This window comes from Hydra vulgaris, chromosome 01, assembly GCF_038396675.1.
Source record: "Hydra vulgaris chromosome 01, alternate assembly HydraT2T_AEP".
Lineage (NCBI taxonomy): Eukaryota > Metazoa > Cnidaria > Hydrozoa > Anthoathecata > Hydridae > Hydra > Hydra vulgaris.
The window spans coordinates 15,810,782-15,834,854 of NC_088920.1; the positions used below are offsets into that span (position 1 = coordinate 15,810,782).

General features: G+C 27.9%; 1 long non-coding RNA gene across 1 annotated transcript; it reads left to right on the forward strand.

The window, feature by feature from the left end:
- The first annotated feature begins 6,959 nt into the window (after window positions 1-6,959).
- LOC136074798 (uncharacterized) lies at window positions 6,960-8,528 on the forward strand. Its single transcript, XR_010635447.1, has 3 exons — window positions 6,960-7,122; window positions 7,200-7,863; window positions 7,949-8,528. It is a non-coding gene; the product is annotated as an uncharacterized LOC136074798 (long non-coding RNA).
- Window positions 8,529-24,073: the final 15,545 nt, after the last annotated feature.

Consider the following 24,073-nt stretch of genomic DNA (forward strand, 5'->3'; position numbering starts at 1 on the left):
TAACTTAATCTGATTATTAATAATGTTTAATGTAAAAAAAGGTGGTAAGAAATTATATAAGAAAGATCAATCACCTAAAATGGGATAAAATGCAGTTTTAGCTGTGAGTAAAAAGGAACTTAGAACTAGAAAAGCTGCTAATAAATATGGCATTTTTAAGTTTGCTCTACATAGGCCTATTGCTAATATATAAGCCAGGTCATCAAAAATGTTGCCTAATAGTTTCAGGATAATTTTTGTGTGATTCATAATATGTTTTGTTATATTGATAAATAACTAATAAAAAGTAATACTTAAAATATAAAATATTTAAAATATTATAAAGGAATGATATTGAGATATACTGATAAATTTAGATTGATGATAAAGTTAGATTGATGTCATAATAACATTATGTTTGTTACTGAATAACTGTTGGTTAATAGTTTACTTTTAGTTATACTAATGATTGATTAAATAATAACTTTAAAATTTCTATTCTTTAGTTCTTAGTAGATTATTTATCTTTATCATAGTTTTTGCCAGCTTTTTTATTTCACACCAGCTCTGACTCTGACACAACTTTGTTATCCCTTGCACTAGAATGTGATAGGAGTAAAATCTTTATTTTGAAAATTATTGATCTTTAAATATGTTGTTAAATTAATCATTAAAAATAATGTACTATTCAATAAAAAGTATTTCAAAAAAGTTTATGTGTTCAGTCATGCTAAACTGTGACTACCAATGCTTCACTGAAATATATAAAGTTTATGTGTTCAGTCATGCTAAACTGTAACTGTACCAATGCTTCACTGAAATATATATAGTGAAGTAGAACAATATAAACTTATTCTTATTATAAATCAATTTTCTATATTAAATATCAGCATCAGTTATCAGTATTACAAATGGAAATTTTTTTCAATTGTTTATAATCTATCTAGGTGTTTTCAAAGGCTTTGAAAGCATTAAATATGTTAATGTTTTAGCATTGTAAGGTAAACCTGGTATCATAATTAACTTTGTGCAATTCTTAAACATAGTATTCTTAAAAAAGTTTGCTTATACAGTTTTATTTGACTTGACAGTTATAGTTACAATTTATCATTATTTACAAAATGTTTTAATGAAAATAAAAATAAAATGTTAACTTAATTGAGGTAAATTAAAAAAAAACTTTTAAATTGCAACATAAAATCTAATCAAAAAACTTTTTCTATAAAAAGATTTTCCATTTTATTATTTACTAAAAATTATTATTTATCTAAAAATTATTTTTAGTTTTGATATAAATTTTGTGTATATTAGTGGTGAATGTTAAAGAGATTCTTGGATATTTATCACTATGTATTATTTAGAAAAAAAACCTTTTTTTTTTCTCCTCCTTTTACATGGTTTGTCTTCAAGATGAATAAGGTTTGATACTTACTGTAGCATGTAGGCTTATTCAAATTTATTTTATAAAATTATCTTCATTGATATTCTTTTAAGTTTGAATAATTTATATAAAAGTTTTGCAAGGCTTATGCAGATATAAAATGTGTTGTCTATATTTATTTATTATAGTTCATTTGTTACTAATTCTTATATGTATAAGTTTTAATAACAGTATTTATTTGTTTTTTTTTATTTAGTTTTTATTTATTGTGAGACAAGTTTAAGTAACATTTTTTGGTAAGAAAAAATGAATTTTGGACTTTTAAAAACAATAGAGTGAGAAGTAGTGTAATGGCTTTAGGTATTTAGGTGTTAAGAAATGTTTAGTAACAGTTATCATGGCTATGTATGAAAATGCTACAACATACAAAACAAAAGGAAAAAAATGTGTATTTTTAAAGTAAAGGTTGGCATGCGTCAGGGTTTAGTGCTCAGTCATTTCCATTTAACTATTGTTTTCGAAGCTCGGTGCTTAAATTAGAAGTTTCACAATAACAATTGCTTTTCACATCAATTTTGCAATTAGTTTTTCTTAAAGATTTTTATCAACAACTTTTAATTAAACCTAATATGAAACATTTTTTATAAATTATTTTTAAGTGACTTTTATATTTAAGTAATTTTTTTTTTCATCTCAGATTTATTGAAACTTTTTGATTTTGTACATATGAGGAAAGCATGTTTTAAAAATGTTAGATCAATATCTAATATGGTTCTTGAGAAAACACTATTTGAGTATTGATGTTGATATTTTTGTTTTAGGATTGAAATTTTTTTGTGATTTTAAAGAGCCTAATCTTAAAAACTAGTTAAAAAATAATACAAATCAAGTTGCCTGTTGATCTACACGTGTTGAATAAATATTTAAAAAAAAAATCAGTTAATTAAAGAGCTTCAATGAAAAGTTATAGGTCATCAAAATGAGTCAAATCAAGATTTTTTAAAATTGATTCGCGATGCAAATCATCTTTTACCTTTTAGTATCTTTAAGATGTAAAGTTAATTATAATTAACTCAATATATTTTTTATACTAATTAATATTTTATGATATACTTATACTTACTTATACTATAAGTAATTTATGATGCTATAAGTATACGTAATATTTTATGATGTTAAAATGTTTGATATTATAAGTAAAAGTATCACTAAAATACTCAATGAATTATATTTATAACTTAAATACAAGTTTGAAACTTTTCTTTTAATGACTTTATATTTTTATTGACATTTTGAATATGTTAAAATGCTTTTAAAAGTAAATTAACTTATAAATTTTTTTGAATCAATACTCAAGATGAATAAAAATGATGAATGAAAAATAAATGGCACAATAAAAATTTTTATGATTTGATTTGCAAATATATTTTATCTATAAATTTATTTTATTTTAAATAAGATTTTATCTGGTACTCTTTGTTTTCTTTATTTTGAAAAAATCGTATAAATTTAATTTAGCACTTTTTGCTTATTAAAACCATATTATCAACTGTATATCTCTGATCCACTTGCAGCAGTAAATTTTAGAAAGCAATGACATAAGAATCAACTTTGCTTACATAGTTTAATGACATAAGAATCAACTTTGCTTACATAATTTAATGTTTTATTTGCAAACTATAGTTAGTAAAGTTGCTGTTTTATTCGTTGAAGAAGATGACGCTCCATCTGTTTCCAGGGAAGTTATTTACCTAAAGGTCATTTAAAAGTTGTATTGAGTATGTCAGCTAACTTAGATCCTATGGTTTATTCACCTTTTTTTCCAAGAGATGGCACTATCAATTGGCATGTAACCCTGAACATGCAACATTGGTTAGAAATCATGTTAAATTATCTCAGTTTTAAAATTATTGATCTTCAGTAAAACAAACCTTCCGTTCAATAAATTATGGCAGGAAACTATTTCAGCAATATGCTGTTGATGCATATGTTAAAATTGAGGAGCAGTGTCTTGCTTTCATAGAAATAACCAAAGCAAACTGAGAAGCATGCAATATGATGCCTTACTTGAAGATGTAAGGAACCTTGGTAACAATAACTGTTAGTCCAGAGAGAGTTATAGTTTTCTATTTACTTAAGAAGTCTTGAAAAAAAACTTTGGAAATGTAAATATTAGAATTTATTAAGCTGCATTTTTTTTTTTTTTGCTTCTATTCTTTTTTTTTTTTTTCAAAATTACCAATTATAATTTCTTAAACCCATCAGATAAGTGCTAATATTAATATTTTAATTGAAAATTAACTACGTGTATTAGGTTGGGTCAAACGCCCCTTATTTTTGATAATCAAAAGGCACTGTTTTCCGTGTACTGTGGGTGTACTCTGTGATCAATAAAAATCAAAATTTAACTCATATACACAATTTTTAGACCCTGCTCAATGGGCTCAAAGATCAAATTTTTACCTAAAAAAATCATATTACAATCTTTGAGGTACTATTTTTTATCTGACCTATTTATCCTAGTTTCTTAAAAATTTGACCAGTTTTTACTATACCTTCAGATTGCCGGTCTGTTTATTTTATTAAGATCGCAAATATTTATGACGCTTTTAAGCTTTATTAAAGTAGAAAAATTGTTTTTTTCAAATAAAGAAAAAGCAAAAATAATTTTAATTATTTGCCTGTTTTATGTTTTATTTTAGCGGAAAAAATAATAATCTACATTAACAGTAGAAAAAAATATAATTTAATATTTAAAATAAAATTGGAAAAGATACAAGATTGAAACATAAAGTTTTTTTGATCAATGATACCATTGAGATGCTACCATCATCTCAATTGCCTACTGGGAGTAAGTTTTGCAATATTTACATGGCAAACTAATTAATGCAAGAAAAAAAAAATTACAAGTTACTGACTCAGTGTTTCTAGCAAATTTCCCCATGGGAGTTTTGAAATTGGTTGCAATAACCCTGGAGAATGTAATTTTCTTAAAAGCACTTGTGTTGTTTTGTTACTGAAGAAAATCTGGAACAGAAGTTCAATTCCAATAGTAGCTGACCAATTTTTAGGTAAATGACACAATATGTTTCTTTTTAAACTTAATATCTTAAAACAAATATATATATATATATATATATATATATATATATATATATATATATATATATATATATATACACACACACACACAGTACTGTGAATATGTTTTAGACCACTTACATTTTTTCAAAAAATCCTGGAGAATTCTCTTAAATTTAAGTTTACAGTTTTACATTATAAACTTATTAAAACACATGTAATTCACACAAAATATGGAACAATTACAAACTTTTTAATGTCAAACTTCATAAAAAACTCCTAATATCTACTATGCATCCTTTTGCCTTAATCACAGCCGATATATATATATCTTATATATCTGATATATATATATATATATATATATATATATATATATATATATATATATCAGATATATAAAATATATATATCAGATATATAATATATATATATATATCAGGTATATAAGATATATATCAGATATATAAGATAAATATATATCAGATATATAAGATATATATATCAGATATATAAGATATATATATCAGATATATAAGATATATATATCAGATATATAAGATATATATATCAGATATATAAGATATATATATCAGATATATAAGATATATATATCAGATATATAAGATATATATATCAGATATATAAGATATATATATATCACTAAAATTGGCCCGCATTGATATTCAAATTAATTCAATTACAGGTAGGTACACCTTAAAAACGCAAGCACCTTAAAAACTACAAAGTCATAATTTATGTTCTTGTCAAGCACTGCGTGAGCTTTATCGCATAATATTATTTGTTTTGAGACTCCATATAAATACTCTCTCCAAAAAAATACAAGTTCGACTATTCTCATATTTGAAAAATGCAATAAAAACAATTTAAAAATAAAATGTAAATTAATTTTAAAATAAAAAAAACACACTTTTTGGCATGGGTAAGCACCAATTCTAAAATAAGTTTTTCTTTTTTTTTTCAGATAACTATATTGTTGCTTTTTACTAGTACTAGAGACGCTTGTAGTTTTTAAGGGGTACTAAGGTTAATACAAACATTGAGATACAAAGTCAAAATTTCTTTTCAGAATCAATAAGTTACATTTCAAAACAACATAAAACATTTCCCTAATTGATGTTATCACTTCCCACGTTATTAAAATGGCCTTTATATTCAGCATTTGTTTCGGTTGATGTGGCTAATTTAATCATTATTGGCTTCATTCCATTACTTAGAATATCTGGAAGATCGTTAATTTACATTAACGATCTTCCAGATATTCTCACATCTAAGGTGGCATTGTTTGCAGATGATACTACCATTTATTCTTGTCGTGATAAGAAACCAACACCCTCTGATTGCTTGGAGGGGGCATTTGAGCTTGAAAAGGATCTCACTTCTTCTACATCATGGGCTCACAGTGGCTGGTGAACTTTAATTCAGATAAAACTCAATTTTTTCAGCCAATCGTTATCGCAATAATTTAGATCTTCCTATATTTATGAACGGTGATGTACTCGATGAGTCACCTACTCTTCATCTTCTAGGATTAACTCTTACTTCCAATCTTTCTTGGAAAACATATATCAAATCAGTTGCAAAATTAGCATCTGCTAAGGTTGCATCTCTTTATCGAACTCGTCACTTTGTTACTTCGGATTCTATTCTCTATCTCTATAAATCTCAAATCCGGCCTTGTATGAAATACTGTTTTGAATTTTGGAGAGGTTAGGTCACTAATTCCAGTACTCCTTCCTCTGCGATTTCATTTAAATAATTTTTTTGCCATTCTGGAATAATGTTTTGAGTCATTGTCCTGCTGCAGAATAAAATTATGACCTATTAGTTTCATTCCGGAAGATAGAGCAAGGTGCCTTAGGATATCCACATAACGTTCCCCGGTGAGTTGTCCCTCTATTTTGATCAAATCACCTACTTCAGATAAAGGTAAACAGCCCCAAACTTGTATGGAGCCTCCTCCGTGTTTAATAGTAGGGTTTAAACACTTGGGCTGATAGGCTTCTCCAATTTTTCTTCGAACATATTGGCGTCTTTTTGTTCCAAAAATTTCGAATTTAGACTCATTGGGTGAGTCCAAATTCGAAAAAATTGGGCCCAGGAAATGTTTAATTGGGTACAAAACCTGACAATTAGTGATAAGTGTTCAAAATTAAAGGAAGATTTGATTAAAATATCCCAGGGAAAACTACTTTGTGTTCATTTTGATACGAAGTTAGTAAAAGAGTATTTTTATGGTGAAAATAGAATAATTAGACGTATTTACAATTTTTTAGATAAATTAAATGTTTGTTTTTATTTTTAAGTGTTTAGTTTGCATTTTTAAATTAATAAAATGGATGTGCAGACTGTTAATATGGTTTACTTGCAGACATCACGTATATGAGCTCCATATTAAGGTTAGAATCTATTAGAACTATTTATTGTTTATTTGTAAAATACTTTTTTTCTAGTTCTGTTTAAATGTCTTTTTTATTAACTCATTTGTCATTATCTAGCATGCAGCAATTGCAGTTTCTGGGATAGTCTCAGGCAGACCGGTTGATAATCTTTTCAAAAAAATTCAAAATTTCTGGGAAACTATAAAGCTGTACATAAATTTGAACAACCTGAACAGGTTTGAATGGAGCAAGCGAAAAGGAACATTTTTAGAAGAATAGGTTGAGATTTGTATATTTCTTTTTTCTAAATTAAATAAAAAATCATATTAACAAATTTGAATTACATTTTTTCAAAGGCTTTTGAAACCAAAATTTATCTTGAATGTTCCTTGTTCACAGACAATTTTCCATGTGGTGACTACAAGCATTTGGCAGAGCTTGTTTTGGTTTGGCTAGGCAGTGATAAACTAGCAAATTTTAAGTTTCGTAAACCTATAGCTTTTCATCATGCAAGATTTTTATCAAAAGCTATCTACTACATGACAATAGAACTGCTTACATTTCATTTGCAACAACTTGATATAATTAGTGCAGAAGAAATAGCAACAGTTCATCAAGTTGCTGAGTTTACTGGGCTGTTTCGTGCAAGAAAGCACCATTGGCACTCCTTACTTAGATTTATGTGCTATCATGGACATGATCAAGTATGGATCATTTAATAAAACAATTTCAACTGCAGCAATTAAAAGTTTTAAAAATCATTTATGGTTTCTTACAGAACGAAATGTTTTACTTGCTATATGCGATGAAACGCTAGCCAATAACACAAGAAAAAATTGCCAAAAATTTATTTTTATACCCTAAACCTTCAAGATCAACATTGGGAAAACGACCTTTTCTAAACATTAACATAACGAAAATTCCAGAGTTATGGGAACTGGTTGGACCTCAAAGTTGGATTCCAATTCAACAACTAAATCTATCTGCAATAGAAACAGAATGGATGCAAGTTAGCTCAAAGTAAATTTTTCTTTTAATTGATTCAATTTATTAATTTTTTCAGCATTTAAAATGTTTAAAAATGCCTGTATATATTTTATTTTAGAGATCAGAATAATTTTTCAGGATATCAAGTTCTAAAAAATTCATAGAAAAATTAACTGTAGTAAATGATTGTGCTGAGAGAGGAGTAAGACTTATCCAAGACTTTACACACATGTGCCAGAATGAGAGAGGAGTAAAGCTTATCCAAGACTTTATACACATGTGCCAGGATGAGAGAGGAGTAAGACTTATCCAAGACTTTACACACATGTGCCAGGATGAGAGAGGAGTAAAGCTTATCCAAGACTTTACACACATGTGTCAGGATGAGAGAGGAGTAAAGCTTATCCAAGACTTTGCACACATGTGCCAGGATGAGAGAGGAGTAAGACTTATCCAAGACTTTACACGCATGTGCCAGGATGAGAGAGGATTAAAGCTTATCCAAGACTTTACACACATGTGCCAGGATGAGAAATTAAAGCAATGTTTGATGTTTTCAATTTCAAGTCACAGACAAAAATTTTCAGTCAATACTAAAGACAAGTTGTCTAGAATTATTTAATTGTAATTTTACTATTTATTTTAATGTTATGTTATGTAATTATTACATTGTTTATGTGATTGTTAAATTGTAAAAAGTCATCTAATTTTATAAACTTATGTCAATTCATAAATTTATGTTAAGTTAATTGATAAAATAAATTATTTTTAAAACATGATTTTAAAATAAAAAATTGTAATTTTTATTTATAAATGTGTTAAAAAAAGAGCTTTCTAAACCCACATATGTGCATAACTATGCAAACGCAATAAGAAAACTATCCCTAGTTGTATAATTCTTCTGCTGTCAGTAGCTAGCTATTAAATCTTATATTACGCAGAAACCGGGTTTTTTTTGAGAAACCAGGTCAAAGTTTTAACATAAAAAACTTACATAACACCTAAACCTGTCCTAATAGTCTAAATTTTGCTGAACTATTGTTTTAATTGATCACATCAATGTCCCTATTCACTTAAAAATAAAAATAAATTAATTAAGGGGGTTTAACTACTCATCATACGACTTTTTGGGGCAAAAATTTAACTTTTGAGCCAGTTGAGCGGGTCTAAAATTTGAGCAAATAAGTTAAATTTTGTTTTTTATTGATCATAGAGTACACCCACAGCACATGGAAAACAGTGCCTTTTGATTTTCAAAAATAAGGGGCGTTTGACCCGCCCTAATGCGTATATCTATTTTTTATTAAACTTAATTTTTTGTTTATCATTACTTTCAGATATTCTACGATACCACAACTATAAGTTTAAGATAATTATAATAATTTTTTTATTATTAGTTTTTATGTCTATTATTAATTAGACTATTATCAGATTTGTTATATGTATTTTTTATATGTCTATTATTAATATTATTATTATTTGTTATATGTATTTTATGTCTAATAAAAGTCACTACAATTTTTTTATGAATTTTATTAAATTTTCATAAAACTTTTTTTTTTTAGTTGTCATCGCTTTATTAGTTTGCTTTACTGTTGAAATATGGTTTTAATTTAGTAAATTTATATGATATGAAATTTACTGTGTTAATCATTATTCAACAGTTTTGAAGAAATTGGAATCCTAAACTATTGAGGTATAAATAATTTCGTTTAGTGGTAACATTAGAAAGCCTTTTTTTTTTATGGTTAATTGTGCTATGGCTATTTTGCGTTAATATATATTTTGTGTCATTGTCATTAAAAAAAGTTATGATTATTATAATTTATTGCAACTTTTTTTTAACGCACGTGTCTTTGAAAGACCTCCCTGTTTAATGAAAGTTTATTAATAAAGTAGAGCTTTATTGGAACACACTGTTATTACTAAGTTCTTATGTATTTTTTGGTACCATAATTGATAATGACCATGCTTAAGAAATGTTTTTCAAGTCACTAATTCATGAACACAATAAATATGTAAAATAATGCTGCCCTTTATTAATAAACTTACTTATTTTAAAACAAAATAGTAAATATGTAAAATAATGCTTTTGCAGTTGAAGATGATCTTTTTTTTTTCTTTTTTTATTTAGGTATTAGCGCGTTGTACTTGGCTTTCTTTCTCTGGTGCTTGCTGTTATTAAAAATAATCTAATAGCTTAAGTTATGTGGTCTTTACTAATTGCTTAGGCTAATGAAAACGAGAAAAACAAAAAAGGTTATATTATATAGATAGGGCTGCTATTATCCCGATTTTTAAGGAGGAGAGCACAAAACTAATTGAAACTTTTAGTTCTTCAGCGGAAAAACCGGGACAATCGCAGCCCTATATAAAGATTAATTTGTATTATATTTTTGAGAAAATATATTAAGTTAAATTATTATTAGTTATTTATAACTAACACGTATTACGGGTTGCTTACTGCTAGTTATGAATAGATTCTTAACTTAAAGTTTAAAGAGTATAAAATTAAGAAACATCCATCATATTATATTTCCTAATTGGATGCTTGGAGTGTTATTAAATTTGACAGTTTATCCAGTGAAAAATTAAGTTAATAAGGGACAAAACGACCAACTTTTTTATGAATTCTATTTAAGAGGTTGTCATTTAGAACAAAATATCAAAATTAGAGGACAATACTAAAAAGTAAACATGATAAAGGCCAACCGGATAGATTTATCACGGGATAAAATATCTCTTTTCCAAGAAAAAGTATAATTTCTATTTATTGATTTGTGAACTTTAGAGCTGCCGCAGCGCAGTGGTTAGAGATCTGAACTTCGATTCCGGTTCCGTTTAGAAATGTTGCATTGTTACTCTTCTGCGGAGCCTTGGGATAAGACCGTTAAACCTTCATAGTGCACTATGAATAAAAAATGGTAATTGGTAAGTGCTTATTTTAAAATAAATAATATTTTTGTATTTTCTAATATAGTTATGTCAAGATTTTCTATCTGCACAATTGTTGAATTTATACGTTAAATATTTTACCTACGTGGAAAAACTGTGTACTGTTCCAACAAAAAGACAAGGTGTTTTCAACGGATTATACAAAATTTTCAAAGAAATAAGTTGTAAAGATTTCTCATCAAAAAAAAATCTTGAAAATCTCAAATTGAGGAATCGTTGAATAACACCATTCTAATTCTTACCAGCTTAAAAATTATAAAAATTAAAACTATAAAAATTGTTATAACTTATTGACATCACGAAAAAGCTAACGTTTTGTCATGGCAACTAACCTTACCTCAACCCTAATAAAATCATTTGGGATTTTGTAAAACATGATGTTGGAAAAGAAAATGACAACTCGTGATCTCAACTCCATCAAAAACAATCAAAAGACTCTGAAGCAAGAATGTGAAAAGAATTGAAATCGAAAAATTGAAAATTTAAAAATCGTTTAAAACTTTAAAACGGTAGCAACATATGTTGTTACCGTTTAATAGTTTTAAACGATTGGGGCGTATCAATGTAATATTATATTGATACCGCAAACCGATAAAAAGCTATTTTAAGTTACCCATTCCGTCAACGTGCGTCATCGCTGTTATTTAATTCCGTCAATGTGCGTCAATTCCGTCAACGTGCGTCAACGCTGTTAATTAATTCCGTCAATGTGCGTCAATTCCGTCAACGTGCGTCAACGCTGTTATTTAAATAACAGCTATTTAAAAAAAATGAATTCATTGTTGCATAACCAATAACTATTTAAAAAACTATTATTTTTTTTTACTGCCAAGTATTTTTGGAAGAATTTTTTTAGGATAAAGGTGTTTTTTAAAAAGAATAAACTTTAATAAGCATTGTTATTTTTGTTTTTGTAAAAAAATTTATTCTTACACAATATTCACAAACAAGTACCCCTGGTCCGAAAGTGATGACCATATTTTTTTTTTAAGCCATTCGTCATTTAACTACAGTTATTATGGCTACAAAAACGGCTTTTTCGGCTATAAAAATTGAAAATGCATTTCGGCTATATACAGCTATATCATTTTTTTAAATATTTTATGTAACATTTTGTTATATTCAACATCGATCTCCTGGTTATGGCCATGAAAATGCCGTTTCATTATTAGCTTTGAAAATTGTTGTTTTTAAAGGATACTGACCGGACATGCAAGTGAAAAACGGAGAAAATAGTAGAAAATCTTTAAACTGTTGACGTCATCTAAATTCATGGAGATATAAAGGGAATAAATCTTGAATTATTTTGTGTTAAATCTTGAGTTGAGTTGTTTGAGCTGACGTTTGACACGTATTGACAAGTTTTGAATGTTTTGAGAATTAGTGTTGTTATCTAGTGAATCCACAAACTTACTGTTTAAATGACAACAAAATGAAAACAGATTTTATCAATTAGGTTTCCAATTTTAACATTAGAAGCACATAAATCTGAAACATTATGAGTTCCAGTCAATATGGCGTTTTGAAAAATATCTGCAAATCTATTCAGAGCATCACCAAATATCCCTTCCCAATCTCTTTTTTTATATTACCTAGTTGCAATTGCTCGCAATAACACTTGCAATGAAAGAACTTTAGTTTTTCCATTCCATTATTCCATTAATAATTATAGCCCTGTCAACGTTAAAACCACTGAAAAATTCTGGGTTAGTTTCTAGATCTAGTTTACAGATATCATTACAAAAGTTTGCTTCGTCAACTAATATCTGTGAAGTATCATTCATACTCGATTCATGATGATATTCTGCATTGCGTTATATTCAATCGTAAACAGAGCATCATATTTTATTAAGCTCTGTTTATTGTTGTTTGGAAGAAAATCTAATTTTGCTAAAAAATAATTTTTTGGAGTTTGCTTTTTGAACACATTTCTCTGCAACCCTTCTTTGCAACCCTTGTATCCATTTCTTGCGTCGTTATATGAATTCAACCAAAATTGAGTTTGGCAGTTATTGCGTAAATTCCATTTTTTTAATTCACCATCATTGATCAGTTAAAACTTTATTAACTATTGTTGTGTTTTTCGACGCAATTGTGGCATTGCCATCTGAAAAAGAATTAATAATTCTTTTTTATCATAGTTTTTACTGTTTAACTGTTAATGTTTTTTTTTTACTGTACTGTTTTTTACTGTACCATAGTTTTCTAAAAGTATTATAAAGTTATGTATGTTAGGTTTGTTTTGGTATATAGTTAGGTAGAAAACTAAAACTCTAGAAAAATATTTTTAAAAAATTCCAAAATATAATCAGCTGTTTCAACATATAATAACAATTAGTTCAGTTAATAAAATCAATCGTTTTTGTTTCAGTGGAGGACATAACTTGAAGTTTTAGTTTTGTAAAAATTTGAAACTATATATGGAAGCTCCAATAATTGATGTGAAATCTTTTTTTTGACGGTGGTTATTTTGCAAGAATAAATACAACTTCTAATAATACATCCATTATGGCTAGAACCTAACTAAGAACTTTTTAATTAATTTTTTTTCGCTTGCAATGTTTATGTTTAAACAGTACAGCTAATAATTTTTCAGTAGACAATCAAATAAAATCCAATCCTTTATTAAAATTTTCAAATATAACAATAATTAATCTTTAAAATAAAAGTTCTGTTTTACACAAACCTGGACTGAGATTAAATAAAAGTATCCATGCTATTGAAAGTGCACACCGAATTTGTAAAAGTTATGAATCTGGGAGGGAAAAAGAAACAACTAGGGTGGCCAATGCTTTTGAATTATAAAGACCGCGAAGTAATTCTAGAAAAAAAATGAAAGAAGTAAATTGTGGAGAGAGAAAATATTTATCAATGAAAACTTTAGCGAGCGGACGAAAAAAGAAAACAACTTTTTTCCAAAGCAAAAGACATCGTGTGGCAGGTAAGTATGCCAGAGTTGTTTTTAATAAATTAATTAGACATCCTTAAAAAGATGACGCGCAAAATCTAAAGAACACTTTTATTTATAAAATTTATTTATTAAAAAAAAAGAAAAAGATTTAGTTACAATAAAAAGAACAATAACATAATATCGCGAATTTAGAATAAAAGTTTTAAGTTAAGTCTTTTTATATTAACTTGTTTTACAAATGACAGTCTTTTTTTTGTTTTACAACAAACAAAAAATTTAGAAACGCAACTTTTTAATGTTTTCTGATCGGCCAAAGTCGTTTTTCTTAATAGTTTTAACGATCCAGATTTGAATTTTTTAATGGAAATAGTTTTAACTCACAATTTGTCGACTTTTAAACACAAACTCAGATCACTAAATAACGAACTTTTAAAAACAAACTCAGATCATTAAATAACAACTTTACAGTGGTACACATAAATGTAAGAAGTTTAATCACAATATCGACTAAAATATTTTCTTGAGCAATGTATAATTATTCAGCATGATTCGTATAACAGAAATGTGTTGTTCTAACAAATTATCAAGAATAAATTGAAATCTTCAAATCCCGAATTACTTACTTTTATCTTACTAAAGAAAAGGTAAAAAACGTAGCGGAGGAACTGTAATCTGTATCAGCGCTGGCCAGAGTTTTTGACGCGAGAGCCGCATATAATTACTGACGTGTGTTGAAGAGCCGCAATAAATATGTTGCTATGCCAACTTTAAAAAAAAAAAAAATTTTTTAGAATTTTTCAATGAAAATGGAACTTTTATAAAAAAATTTAGTATGTACAAAATTTATGTTTAGTATTTAGTTTTTGTTAAAATAAAGAATGTAAAAACTATTCTTTAAATATAAACTTGGTTACATAAAATCTGATTCCATTTTATTCACACAAGAAAAGCATATGTAGAAAAAATTGAGAAAGCATCTTCAGGTCATAAATCTTTTTTTAAATTAATACAATTACAACAAACATAACTTTTCTTCTAAAATTAATTGGGAGCAAGATATAAAAATCTAAAGATAAAAAGGTTTCTTAAAAAAAAAATTATGCTAATTTATTTGAATTAAACTTTTTTTTATTCCAACTGAACTTGCTTATAACCCCTTAATAGCATAAGTTACTAAAAAATGCAAAATACAAAATAAATCACTACAAAATAAAACAAATTTTTCAATGATTTTCAATTACGTTCAAACTACTTTTATTATTTACAATTAAAAAATAAATTTACATCATAAAGCAAAAAATTAGACATAACAGAAAGAATTCTTTTATAACATCAATTATTCTCTAAAAGACCATTAGAATATTCTTCTTGAACAATAACTTGCATAACTATACATTTATTAGACACTAAGATTTTGAACACTACTAGTAAAATTTTTAAAATCTGGTTTCAAGTTTGTAATTGATATTCTAAGCAACTCTAACAAATATTCTATTATAACACTAGTCAGATTGGCACGATACTTTGATTTAACAAATTTCATTGTTGAAAATAAAGATTAACATGTATATGTTATAATTATATATAAATGATTAAAAGTTATACAATCATATATAAATGTTAAAAGTTTTTAAGGCAAGAATTTCTGAAATAGAACAATATTTTTTTGAAAACTAAAAATAGTCTGAGCAAGATCAAATATATTTTTTTCTTTTCCTTGAAATGACAAGTTCAGATTTTGTAAATGTTGCATTACATCAGTTAAAAATAAAAGATTTTGCAAAAAAATCACATCGTCACAGGTTTCAAATGTCTTTTTCTTTACAAGCAAAAAAGATTTAATCGGTTCTAATAGTTCTACAAACCTATAAAGAACGCCACTACTTAAAAGCCATCTTACAGCACAGTAAAATGACAAGTTACTTGGTTTGTCAGCAAGTTCCAATTCACTAATGAAATTTTTAAACTGTTTTTTTGCATTAGAACGAATATAATTTACACTCTCCAGCACTAATTTAAAAAAAACTGGAAAATTAAATTGTTTTGCTGCTAAATATTCTCAATGAACCACACAATGAACTGGTATAAACTCTGGATACGTTTGATCACTGTTTAGTAAACCAATAAGCCCAACATGTTTTCTAACCATTGCTGTTGCACCATCTGTTGCAACACTAACAAGCTTGTTCTTAGGAGCATTGGCTTTCACCAGTGTCAAGGGCTTCCTTGAATCGGTGTAAGGATTTTTAATTTTTGCAATGTTCCAAGGCTTGGACCAAATTATAATAAAACTTGCTTCTGTTGTAATATTGATTCTTTGCTGGAAGAAGAAATTTTCATTTGTTGATTTTTAAATATTGTTTTAAGCAACTCGATTTTATTTTTCTATGACATGAATTTATTGGGTATTCTTCAGAATAACACATATGTTTTGTTTTACAGTGACGTTTAACATTACATCTCTTATTATGAGCTAGTTCAGTATTGCAAATTAAACACATAGGTTTATTTTCTTTTTCAATAAATGCGTATTTTTCTGTTCGAACACCATGAAATAATCTGTTCTCATCTTCAATTTTTTTTTTCTTACTTTTATTGTGAAGTGCTTTATTGTCACCTTTTGCTATATCCATTTTTGAAACAATATGTCTTCCGGCTATGTATAATTCAAGTTTTTATTAATAGTAAATCAATCGAAGAACTGTTAAATAAATTAGTCAATTAACTTTCGAAAAGAGCCGCATGCGGCTCGCAAGCCGCTATTTGGTCATCCCTGATCTATATTCTGAAAGATCTAATAACTAAAGTTAGAGACGATCTTTCAACCTCCGATGCCGAAGGTGACATTTTTACAATTGAAGTAATAAACTCAAAATTTAAAATTATTTTGGTACCTACCTGCTACCGACCACCTGAGGGTAATGTAATGAAATTTTCTAATTACTTAAAATAAATTTTTCTAAAGAACAACAAAGAGCGAAAAATTTTGTTCTGTATTGGAGATATAAAACATAAATTGTTTATTATGCAATAAAGATTCATTTATTAAAATACTTTTTGACGATATGTTCCAGCTCTTTATTTTCCCATTAATAAGCATACCGACCCGAGTAACATCTAATTCAATCAGTGCAACAAACAATATATTGACTAATTTATTTAACAGTTCTTCGCTAAAAGCGGGAGTAATCAAGACAGATATATCCGAACACTTTCCTATATACTTTTCAATTCTCCAAGATGCAAAAATTGATAAATCTAAAATCAAAATCCTTAAATGAATAATCAATAAACTTACCATCCAACAATATAAAGACAGACTATAGGCAGTGAGATAGGAAAAAATATACCAAAAATGTAACCATGAACACACCAACTCAGCTTATAATGGTTTTTTAGAAATATGTTTAAAGCACAATAATGATTACTTCTCAATTATAAAGCAGCAAGTAAAAGCAAAATATTTACAATGCCCATGGATCAATAGTGGCGTAAAAGAGTCTACTCCAGGTATAGATAATATTTTTACTAATGTAGTATTAAACGTCTTTACGATAATAAAAGTGTTATATCGGACAAACGAGAAATAGCTAAACTGTACCAATATTTAAAAGCGGTGAATTAGACCATAATCACAATAAAAAACTTATTCTCTTGACTATGGTTATGCTTATAAAATAACTACAGACCTATCTCCGTACTTCCTACTAACTCCAAGCTTCTTAAACAAATAATTTATAACCGATATTATACGCATATTTATTATAATTTGTAACCATATTATACGCATTAAACTCATATTTAACTAAAGTCCTTAACAAGATACATTTCGGCTTCCAAAAGCAATATTCAACTGAACACGCTATTTTAGATCTCATTAATAATATAAGTGATTCATTTGATAAAAGAAATTGTAATAGGAATTCTTTTTGACCTGTCAAAAGCGTTTGTCATTGGAAACCATAACATCTTACTTAAAAAAAACAGAAAGCTATGGGATAAAAAACATCATCCTCAATTGATTTAAAAACTGCCTTTGTAACAGGCAACAAACTATTATTTCAGTTAAACGTCCACCACTTTTTTTTTTTATAGATATTTAGTGCATTCTTATTGAGGCTTTTTTTAAGGGCTCAGCATGGTTTAATTTACCTTTATTTTAAACTAGTCTTTTTTTTTTTTTTTTAGGTGCCTCAAGAAGTTCTAACAATCTTGTCACAGAGCACCACGGAAAAGCATTTAATAGGAAGTCCACGGCTCCTTCCCAACCAATGTCACAAAAATCGCCTAGAGGTGGAGTTTGAACCACAGATCCTTTGTTTCTTAGACAAGTGCGCTAACGCAGCGCCACGGCTGCTAAATTTATTAAAAGTAGATTGGGGTGTTTCAACCCCATTCTACTTTCAAGACTTCATTCTTGAAACCCTGCCCTTGACAAAAAATATATCCTGAAAAACCCATATAACCATTCTTGAAACCCTAATAATTGACAAAAAACATGTCCAGAAAAACCCATATAAATACTTTAAACAACAAATAAAAAAATAAAAAATTTCTCAAGATAATATAAAACGTCTTTATTTTCCTGCATCCATTGTTATTTTACGTATGCTAATATGACAAGGTCAAGTATCGATAAAAACAAATTAAATACTTTTCATGTTTAACAAAAGCACGCATCAAGACTATGCAGCCGTGACGCAGTGATTAGAGCACTTGCTTTATAAGCAGGAAATCCAGGTTCAAAACGAGCTCTGGACATATTTTCGCGTTACAGTAGGGAAGGAGGCGTGAACTTCCTGGTTAAATACACTTCCGTGGTGCTCTGTGACAAGACCGTTAGGACTTCTTGGGGCACCTAAAAAAACAAAAAAAAACAAAACAAAAAAGACTTGTTTACAATAAAGGTAAATTAACCCATGCTGAACCCTTAAAAAAAGCCTTAATAAAAATGCATTAAATATCTACCAAATTAATAACTAACAATATATTGTACCTAAATATAAACATAGATATAATAACCACAATTTAAGTTTAAAGTTGTTGCGATAAATTTTGGAATCAATAACATTTTCTGTTCTTGTTTTAAAAATATAAGAAGATATAATCTCAACAGTTAAAAACATTTATTTGTGAGCAGCAGTGACCCGAAAAATGACGTCAAGCAAAAAAGAAGGAATTATTATTCAATTATTATTCAATTTAGAAAGAAAGTTGAATTTTTTTTATTTCACTCAATTTACACAAAATTATAAACTTAAATATTTTTGTACTTAATTAGATTGTAGTAGGTACAAATTATTAAAAGACTGGAAAAGGAATTTTAACTATAATTTAATTTCAATTTTAACTTTTTTGTTTATTGCCTGTACATCATGTAAAGTATTATTCTTAAATTATTAGTTTAATAAATAGCTATTTAGAAAAATGGCGAAAATTTTGTTGACTTACTACTAAATATCATCGTACCCTAGGTTAGGTTCCCATTAATTTAGGAATACTTTTAACTTGTAAAGCCCTCTTATATCGAGTTATAAATAGCTTACGACCCATTCGCTACCGCAGCGACTAATAAAATTAGAAAGTAATAAATAAGAATTTGAGAGATTACAACATATGCAAGTTATCATTATAAAGAAAGATACACCTAAGGTGAAAATTCCCTCAGATATACGAAAACATATAAAAAAATTTAAACAGAGTTTTTTTTTAACCAAAGATTACCATTGATTCTTAATTTTACTATAAATCTCAAAGATATATATACTTTATTGAAACATAACCACTTTGATTTTTATAGAGAAAAAAATTTCTGGGACATAGCAAAATACTTTATTTAAAGCAAATTGAAGTTATTCATATAATAAAGTTGACAAAAACATAAAAAGTTATTTTTGGAAAACAAAAGAATTATCAGGTAAAACAGCTGAGGTCAGATCAAACAACTAACAAGAAGACTCTCAAAAACTATAAACACATTATATTAAAGTATGTTTAAAATATAATGTGATTATATAATTTTTATTCTGAGATATAAAAATTATATAACGACTCTTTTTCTCTTTGCAACAACAGGCTACATAAAATAATCTACCTTCATACAGATTTCAGTATAAAAAACCAACTTGGAAGTCGACGATGTCAAAGAAAAATAAGTAGTTGCTAGTGTAAATTTATTTATTTATTTAATTATAAAATGATTAAGTTTTATATATTTAATGCATTATTGTGTTTTTAAATCAAGTAAAGATTGTTAACTTATTACAAATTTAGCACAAAGTTCTTTTTATGTAGAATAAAAATTGAATTCAAGTTGCTAAACCAACTTCTAAAAAGATTAAAATCCTAAATAATTGAAACAAAACAAAAATTTAATTTTAAAGCTCAAATAATGAGCAAAAGTGTTTTAAAAATTGATAATAAATAAACAAATCAAAAAAAGAGTAACTTTTGTGTTTATATTTATTTCATAATGAAACATTTTTTATTATGTTTGAAATAATAATTTATGTAATTAATTTATGTATAAACTTACTTAACTCGATAAATAATTAGAAACGAATATTATGACCTAGAATATACAAATAAGTGGTTTTTTAGTTCCATTCTTTCTGTTGCTGAGGGTCCGTAGCCATTTTTTATTTTCTCAAGTTTATGAAATCCAACCGCGCTTGCGTATAATAAATTTCCGCTTTTTTCTAATATCTAAACGTCCGAGTTTATTAGGGTGTCCCACTTTTAACCTGACCAAAACAAATTCAAATGCACCCTATCTCAATCATCTTATTTATAATCATCTCAACCACCCTATCTCAATCACCCTATCTCAATCATGCTATCTCAATCATCCTATCTCAATATCCTATCTCAATATCCTAATCATCCTAATCAACTTATTTGATACCAAGAAAAACCAAAAAAATTTTTAGGTCTCCAAGTCGAAGGAATCCAGTACAAGGTATTTTCACATGCGAGGTTCCATGGAATTATTCTCCCCCCCTCCCTTTTTGGTGCCCCTAATTTATGAATTGAATAGTAGAAAATTGACCATTTTACATTTATTTTTGTTCTAAAAATAAAATCTTTTTTTCAAGAGTTAATACTTGTACAAACTTGTCATTTACAACAATTAAAGACAAATAAAGTCAAAAATCACATTAAAATTACATAAAATCACTTTTCTTCATGTTTTTCCCAACCTCTTTTTGGTTTATTTGCAAGGTTATTTGTTCATCTTCTAGAAGACCTTCGTCATGATTTTCAGCCACAAATTAAGTTGTCTACTTTTAGACATGAAATGAGATTTTTTATACAAAAATTAAAATATTATATCTTGGATAAACAAAGTCAGATTAAAATAAGTTGTTTTTGCGATACTTTGATGATAGATTTTCTTGTAAATCGCCAAGGACTAGAAATGGTCAGAGTACTGTAAGAGAGAAAAATGAGGAGAGCTCCTTGGTAACTATACGTTGCAGAATTCTTCTCAATGAGTTATACCTCTCCTAGGACTAACAGAGATTGTCAACTAAGAACCTCAGAAAACTAATAGGCGTAAAAGAATAATCTACATCCATTACATACGTTTGCATCAAACAGGTAATATTTTAAGATTTAATTAAAATACTGAATTGGAAAAGCTTTTTTTAGGTGAAAAACTTTCGAAAGAAATATGTAAAGACTTTTATATATGTTTAGGCTACCCACACTGGGAGAAGTTTGTCGTCGAATTTATTGGCTCAAATTAAGTAAGAATAATTAAAATGCAAAACTATCCTGTGCACTAAAGACAATGTCAAGATCTATGTTTTACATTGGAGGGAGTGTACGAAAAGTAACAGGGAAGAATTTACTGGAGTATGCATTCTGAGAGAACTGTTAAGTATTTGGGACAAGGGTGGATTTAATTCAAGATTTCAGGTTACAAAACAAGTAGTGAGGAAGAAGCTTGAAAAATCTTATGAACGCTACAAGAAACTGTGTAGTCTTAGAACCGTTATGGAAATAAACAAGATGAAAGAAAAGCAATATTAAAAAAAAAGAGAGTTTTATAAAAGAAGCAAATTGTGGTTTCCCTGTTTATAAAACAGACATCTTAAAACTTATAAGAGATGACGAAAAAGAGACAAGCAAGCAAAGACAGAAGGTTTTGAGTTCCTGAAGAGAGCATTCGAAGGTTAAATGGTTTAGTTTGACACTGGGAAAGACAAATCTTATAAAAAAAAAAAAGATAAACAGGGAAAAAAGAAAGTTAGATATGGTAGAAAGCATGCGTAGAGAAGAACAACATAAAAAAGAAAAACAAGAAATGTCAAAGAAAAAAGCTATAGAGGACATAGAAAGAATGAAAGATTTTGAGATAGAGTTATCTTCAAGTGGTACGAGTGCCACTTATACTGACAGTGAATTTGAGTCTTGCCAAAAAAAAAAAAAATCAGTGAAGATAGAGTTTACATGGAGCTTTTAATGAATGATGTTCTTGACAAGTAGGTTCCTTTCTTGACTAGGTACAAGGTCCGTGTTCGAGCTGAAACTTCACTTCTATCCTCACTTTTCAAGATTGGTGGTGTTGATCTAAATGTAGTTCCAGTATCAAAGAGTAGCCTACATAGAAACAAAAAGATTGTGATTGAAAATGAAGCTAAAATAGTGAGAGAAGAAAATCTGGATAAAGTTTGGGGTTTAAAGGTTGTCTATCATTTTAATACAAAAATGGTCAAACACTATCGAACTGACGAAATAATGTCTGAAACTGTAGAAAGGCTTGCTCTTAGTATATCATCCCCCCAAGTCAATAAACCCTTAGATTTCTTGCTAGGAGTTCTAGAAACTGAGTCATCTAAAGGGCAGGGTCATGCTATAGCTGTTCAAAACGTGTTAGAGTATTATGAGCTCACTGACCAGATCATTGGTTGTAGTGTAGACACAACGACAACGAATACTGGAAAATATAAGAGGGCAATTAAGTTCTTGGATCATGTGCTTAAAACACCAGTACTTTGGCTGCTCTGTAGGTAAATAAATATTTTGATAACATGTTTTAAAAGTTTGTTGCACTAAACTGTTACAAAATTATTACATTTTGTATCTTTTGATAATTGATCTTTTAAGGCACCATATATTTGAAAGGCATATTTCCCATGCAATGGATTATATTCAAGGTTCAACAAAATCTCCATCACGTGCAATATATAAAGATTTTCAAAAAATTTGACCAGAAATAAGAGAAAAGGCAATTAATGTTGATCGGTTGCTGTTTTTGAACTATGGAAGAGAGGAGTATACGGTAAGTACTGATTTTCATAAATGGGTATTAGATACTAAAAACTTCTGCATAACAGCTTCAAAACAAGATTGCTTTCAAAGGGAATATTATAAAGTTCTGCAGCTGACTTCAAAGATTAATTTAAATTAATAATAGAGAAAAAGATTGAACTGTCAACTGACATTATTATCACATTTTATGGAGGATACTTTTTAAAGTCTCCTCTTGCGGCCCAGGCTCCATCACATGATTTGGATACTTTTAAGCTAGCTTATGAAATGATGAGCAATAAGCTATATATATATATATATATATATATATATATATATATATATATATATATATATATATATATATATAGCTTATTATTATTGGATATATATATATATAGCTATATATATATATATATATATATATATATATATATATATATATATATATATATATATATATATATATATATATATATATATATATATCCAAGTATGGTCCCGTGGGAAAGCTGCTCCATGCAAGCCTGGTCCGTCATAGCTGGTACCTGACCCCGCAACTATTTATTCTTTCAATAGCAAGTAGACGTTAAGAAACGAAGGAAAGAGCTGGATTAGCTCAGAAGCTGCAAGGTTTCAATTGTCCGCAACTTGATGATTTTGAACAGGAACAACCTCAACATCCAACTCAGGTGGTTCCTATGTCAGTTTTTTCCGACTTTATCACTGAGGACTCCTGGCTGCTCTTCACTTACCTAGATATAACTACGGGAGTAATCAACACATGGATAAAGGATAACTTTAAAAATGATTCCTACAGACATTTTCAACATCAGATGGAGAATCTAGCAGTAGTAAATGACAGGGCTGAGTGCAATATAAAACTTGTGCAAGATTTTGTGACTGTAAGTCATGAAGAAAGTCTTCTACAGGATACCACGCAAGTAGTGCAAAAAAACCGAAAAGACATGAAAAAAAGTGATTTTATGTAATTTTAATGTGATTTTTGACTTTATTTGTCTTTAATTGTTGTAAATGACAAGTTTGTACAAGTATTAACTATTGAATGAAAGAAGTTTTTACAGAACAAAAAAAATGTAAAATGGACAATTTTCTACTATT